A 6,000-nucleotide genomic window follows, 5' to 3' on the forward strand; every position below is an offset into this window, starting at 1 on the left:
TCTGCAACTCCTCTGTTCTGGGGAAAATCCAGGCCCGATTGGACCAGGGCCAGACTTTGAAATTTGCCTTTGGCATTCAAGCCCTTTATTGTTTTGGTTCTGTTCTCTGTCGAAGAGGTATGTCCTGAGTTGTTTTGCTGTGCATGAATCTCCGGTGAAGAAGGATGGCAAGGTCAAAGAAGATCTCTTCCCCAGGGGAAGGAGGCTCCGTGCACCTTATCCCACTAGGAGCTTGAAGAATTCCACCAGTAGAGACAAGCCTGTTAATTTTGTTAAACCTGGTTTTCTCAAATGCCTTTGCCCCGAGCCTCTCCTTGTTGCCCCCATTCCCTTGTCCCCATACCCTCCACACCTCTCAGCCCTAACCCTGCGCTTCTTACCATTTCCCGGAGAAAACAGGATTCTGGACTCGGAGTGCTGTTTGCTTTACTGTTGCTCAGATCGTGCCGGCTACCAGATTTCACAGACCGCTCGGCCTTTTCCTTTTCCTAAATTGCTTTTGCAGTTTTAATTAGAACCTGCAAGGTCCTGTTCAGGATTCCCTTGGCCACAGAGCCTTCTGACCTTACTCCAGCTCACGAGAGTATAGCCTTCCTCAAAGCTTGCATGGAGCACCTCCTGTTTATATCGGCTTTAACGTATACTGCCTGGTATTTTAACATTTTTGTATGTACAGACCTTGCTTCCTTGTTCCATTCCATCAAAAGCAGGGACCACATCTTTTTGTACACTCTGGCGCGTGAGCATTGGTCCGCTTTGATATTGCTGGATGATAGAGGTGATCCCTTTTTCAAAAGCAATTTTCAGTATAATTTTGTTTTGTTTTTTAAGATTGATTTATTTTAGAGAGAGCGCAAACAGCAGGAGGGGCAGAGGGAGACTCGCCAGCAGACTGCCTGCTGAGCGCAGAGCCCGATGGCGGGGTTCATTCTCCCCACCCTGAGATCACGACCCGAGACGAAATCAAGAGTCAGATGCTCAACCAGCTGAGCCACCAGGCGCCCCATCAATACAGTGTTGAAATAGTGTCCAGTATGGATACGTGACCTTCGGCTATGTTAATTCAATAAGCATTTAGTAACTGTTACAGAATTCATATAACCTCTTCATTGTAGAAATGTGGAGATAACAACATGCAAAAAATGAGTTGTTGTATCACACAATCCTACAGTAGGAGATAACATTTCAGTTATCCAAAATCCATCCTTCAGAATTTTCTGTGGGTAACCAATTTTGTTAACCATATCAAAAGACGAAAAGCCTGGGTGAACATATTTGGAGATTTTATGGATGGTGTGCTGTATGGTACATGCCATATGTCCTCGTGGCATTTACTCTGAGGAGGTAGCCTAGGTGTACTTTGAAGTAATGGGCGGCTGGTCGTCTCCCAGAGCATTTGAAGCACGAGTGCGAGAGATTTGACAGCGGTGGCTGAGAGGAGCCTGATGCTGGAGAGTTCGTGACAGGTGGATTTCAAGTTCGGACCCCGCCCCCCCATTGTCGTCCGTACTGGGCAGGTGCTCCCAGTGACTGGTGACAGTTTGCAGGTGAGCTGCTTCTCGCATGGCCTCGTTCTTTCGGCCGCTCCAGAGTGAGAGGCTGCAGGGGCCTGTTTGCCTACAGCTACGATGCTCCCGAGCAAGACCGGGGGCTGTGTTAGGTGCAGTTTTATAACATTTGGGTCACAGGGAAGAACCTTGGCTTATACACTTAATGTATTACGAAGAGTCTCTCCTTTGTTTCTTGCCTTTTTTTTCTTTTCTTTAAGATTTTATTCGTTTGACAGAGAGATCACAAGTAGGCAGAGCAGCAGGGAGAGGGGGGGAAGCAGGCTCCCCACTGAGCAGAGAGCTCGATGGTGGGCTCCATCTCAGTACCCTGGGATCATGACCTGAGGCAAAGGCAGATGCTTAACCGACAGAGCCACCCAGGCGCCCCTCTTGCCTTACTTTTAATTGCCACCTCACTTAAGGTTTTGAACAAATATTTAATGCCTGTTGTATGTATGCCAGGCTCTGTGCTAGGTGCTGAGGCTCCAGAGGTAAGTAGGGTAAAGTCCCTGTTCTCCCTGGTGGGTTTCTGCCAGTCTGGGGCCGGGATTGTGACTGGTAGTGATGAGCATGTAGACGTTACAGCTGACAAATGCTGAGATGCCATACTGTGACCGAGTCCTGCTTTGAAGCACTTGGATGACCTTTGGTCCCCACATCGCTATCCTCTCAGGGAAGGGGGCGTTTCTAGTTTCGTGATTGCTCTTAAATCTAAGGTCACGTCACTGGTTAATAATGCAGAAACTATGACAACCTGGGCACCAGGAAAAGTAGCTCAGACAGAAGGCCCCTGTTAAGAATTTTCTAGTTAGTACTTTAAAAAGGAAAGAGTGTACCAAGATAGTGTAGAGTCTTAGAGCCTATCACCGGTGTGGCCTGTTAGCCCTCCAGAATTAGGTCTGCTAGTTTACTGGGTCAGGCAGCATGATGAGACTGCTTGAGTCTTGAATCTAGCCTTTGAACCTGACTTGGAATCCTAACTTTCTGCTTCATTCATTGCATTAAGTTAATTTCCGAGCCAACTTCAGCATCTGTAAAATGGAGAAAATACCTAATTGATGGAGTTAGAAATGAGTGTGTAGCATGTTTCTGAGGGTGTATCTGATAAAGTCAATAAAGAGCAAATCCTTGCTCCCTTAGATAAAAGAAATAATCTGTTGCTCTCATTTATTAGCTAGCTTTCAGGTTTTTTTCCTTTTTAGTAGATTAATATAGTTCTCATGTATCTAAGATTCCTTGTTCTTAAGTTTGCCAGTATATATGTCGTTTTAAAAAACTGATAAGCTTTTTCAAGCATTCAGAAAAACAGTCACAAGCCCATCATCCAGGTTGTACAAAGTTAATATTGCCATCTTCACTTAATTGCTTATTTCTACTATAAAGCTTTGCACATACCTGAGGCCTCATTGTACCCCTCTCACCCCATTCCCACTTTTCTTCTTAAGAGTTGTACCCTTTTATGACTTTAGGCTCGTGTGGTATTTAAAAAACATACATTTTTAAAGACTTTTTTTATTTGACAAAGACAGGGAATACAGGCAAGGGGAGTGGGAGAGGGAGAAGCAGGCTCCCCGCTGAGCAGGGAGCCCAATGTGGGGCTCGATCCCAGGACCCTGGGAACCATGACCTGAGCTGAAGGCAGACACTTAACAATCAAGCCACCCAGGTGCCCCGAAAACATACATGTTTTTAAGTTGCAGAAATGGGGGGCGCCTGAGAGGCTTAGTTGGTTAAGCATCTGCCTTCAGCTCAGGTCATGATCCCAGGGTCCTGGGAACAAGTCCCACATTGGCCTGTCCGTTCAGCAGGGAGCTGCTTTTTCCTCTGCGCAGTGCTCTGCCTGCTTGTGCTCCTCTCTCTCTCTCTCTGTCAAATAAATAAAATTTAAAAAAAAAGTTGCAGAAATGGTGTACTGTTTGTATCCTGGAATGAGGCTGCCCCTATTCTCCATCAAGTGTGGTTAAAAAAATGTAGAAGGAAAGGGGCAAAGACAGGATCATTTGTAGGGAAACAGCAAAGCAGCAAGGTTGTGGAGTGGAGTGACTGACCGAGTACCCCCTTTCTCCTAGGAGATTAGCCACCATCTGTCACTTGGGAAACACTTAAGCTCTAAGGTCTATACAGCAGTTTCCTTTAAAAAATGGCCCTTGGCTGCCTCCATTGCTTTGGAACTGGCACAAAGAGAAACTCACTGTTGAGTGTGGTGCCCACAAATGTGCATTGGACCATTGAATACAAAGATACTTTTCCCTTGACCAAGGGTGTGTTGCAACAATGCTTATATATATATATTTTATTTTTTTATTTTTATTTTTTAAGTAAGTTTCACACCCAGTGTGGAGCCCAACATGGGGCTTGAATTCATGACCCTCAGATCTAGACCTGAGCTGAAATCAAGAGTTGGAGGCTTAACTGACGCAGCAACCCAGGCGCCCCAACATTGCTTTCATTTTTGAAGGATGCCCACAGAACTTGTGGGGTTGTCGTGGGGTGTTGGCTTCTTAGTTGGGAAGTACTTTATATCCTGAGGGAAGAAATCCGAAGGTACAGGCAGCTCTGTGATTTATGGCGAGCTGTCACGAGGCAAGTACAACACAAGTTAGTCTGCCCGATTAATATAACTTAGGATTTGGCAACCGGCTTTCAGAACCTTACTTTAAATGAAAAGCAATTGGTTTTATTTTGTTGTTTCGCTCTCCGTGAATACACCACTGGTGGTCTGACTTTCCTGAGTCACCTGACTTGAGCAGAGAAATGGAAAAAGAAATGTTTTGCTTTCCTTAGCTTTAATGCAGCAGCGTGTCACGCTGAAGGAATTGAGGGCTCATTTCCAGTGGTTTATTCCATTAACTAATTCCCCACGAAGTATTCTTTCACCTTTGACCATCCTGGCCCGCAAACCTGAGGAAGCCATACAGGGTACACCCGGCCATCTGGGAAGCTCCGAAGTTTGCTTTTCCAGTGTCAGAATGAAGTACCTTTCAGCCCCTTTATAGGATTGTGTTACAGGCTATTGCAGTAATTTAAAACCTATGTACCTAGACTCCTGACCTTGTTATAACATCACTTTATAATTCTCAAAATACTCGGCTCTCGAAGATTTTCTTAGTACCAGCCATGTATTCTTAAAGAGGCCAGACGATTTGTCTTCAGTGCTTTATTAGCCATATCTCCTCTGCCGGTGACACCCGACGTTCTTAGGGAATCGCCTGACAGAAATCACTCCGCTCCGTTGTTATTTCACGGCTTACCCTAGCAGCCCGTTACCAGCATTCGCCCATTTACAGAGACACCCTGGTCGGAGTAATGGCCGTGCGCACCTCCCAGCTTCCAGTGTGGCGGAGGCTCGGCGTCAGGTTCACGGTTAGTTCATGGGTGGGGGGGCACCTGGGGAGACCGGGGAGGAGCGCGGCTTCCCGTGTCCGGCCCAGGGAACCGTTGTCCTTGCCGCAGGGCACAAGGCTGTTGACAGTCACATTCCGCATTGCACTTTGTCCTTCTGTACTTCTGTCTGTCAGGTGAACGCTGACTTCAGTTACCAGCAGAAGTCTGGAACAGGCACTGTTCATTGACAGCTTGGTCCTCTCTTGATGGCCCGGCCTTCTGCTTGTGTTCTGGGGGGTGTTAAATGTACTTGTGAAGGTTGCACTTGGCCTTCACTTTGCACTAATGCGTTCTGTTCCAAAGCTTCTCCTGTGCAGGGCCCACCGTTAGCCACGGTTTTATTTTTGACTCTGGCCTGAAGCTGTTGAAGAGGAAGGAAATCTCATTTGTTTGGACTTCACTAACAGAGAATTTGTGATAAATTGACTTAACTTAGGAGAAAAAGCAAATGAGATCAGAGGGAATATATTTAACTCCTGAAAGGTGAGTTCTTCATGGCGATTTAGCACTTTGGTAGAGAGAGTGGTAATGTTGGATCTGGGCATCACACAGGGCTTCTGCCTGGAGACGCTTGAGGACCTGTCCCCATTCCAAGAGGCTGGGCATGTGTCATGTTTCTGAAGAAACACTTTTTGGCCAAAAACAGTGAAACAGTTTGATTTACCCGAGACCTCTAAGCTGGTGATTGGGGACAAACTGGAAGGCATGGAAAACATGGAAACATGCAGAGACTTGCTTCTTGGGATTACTTGGGAAACAGTAGGACTAACCTGAAATTTAAATTGGGCTATCAAGGCAAAATTTTACTTTGGCCACCGACGAGAATTTTAGAAAAGAAGAGAGGCTTATTTCTGTTTCCTCTTTGGACAGCATTTAGACCTCTCTCCACAAGTTTCTTGATTGATTTCATCTTTTTGTGGTTTTTCCTTGACTAGAGCTTCTTAGTGGAGTGGATGAGAAAAAAAAAATAAATTAGAGAAAGTTCTTTTTAATTCTTGTTGCTTTGAGCATATCTAATTGTAGATTTGGACTTATTGAGATAAAAACTCCTGCAAGAATTTCTCCT

This window comes from Neovison vison, chromosome 2 (assembly GCF_020171115.1).
Source record: "Neovison vison isolate M4711 chromosome 2, ASM_NN_V1, whole genome shotgun sequence".
In the NCBI taxonomy this organism is placed as follows: Eukaryota; Metazoa; Chordata; class Mammalia; order Carnivora; family Mustelidae; genus Neogale; species Neogale vison.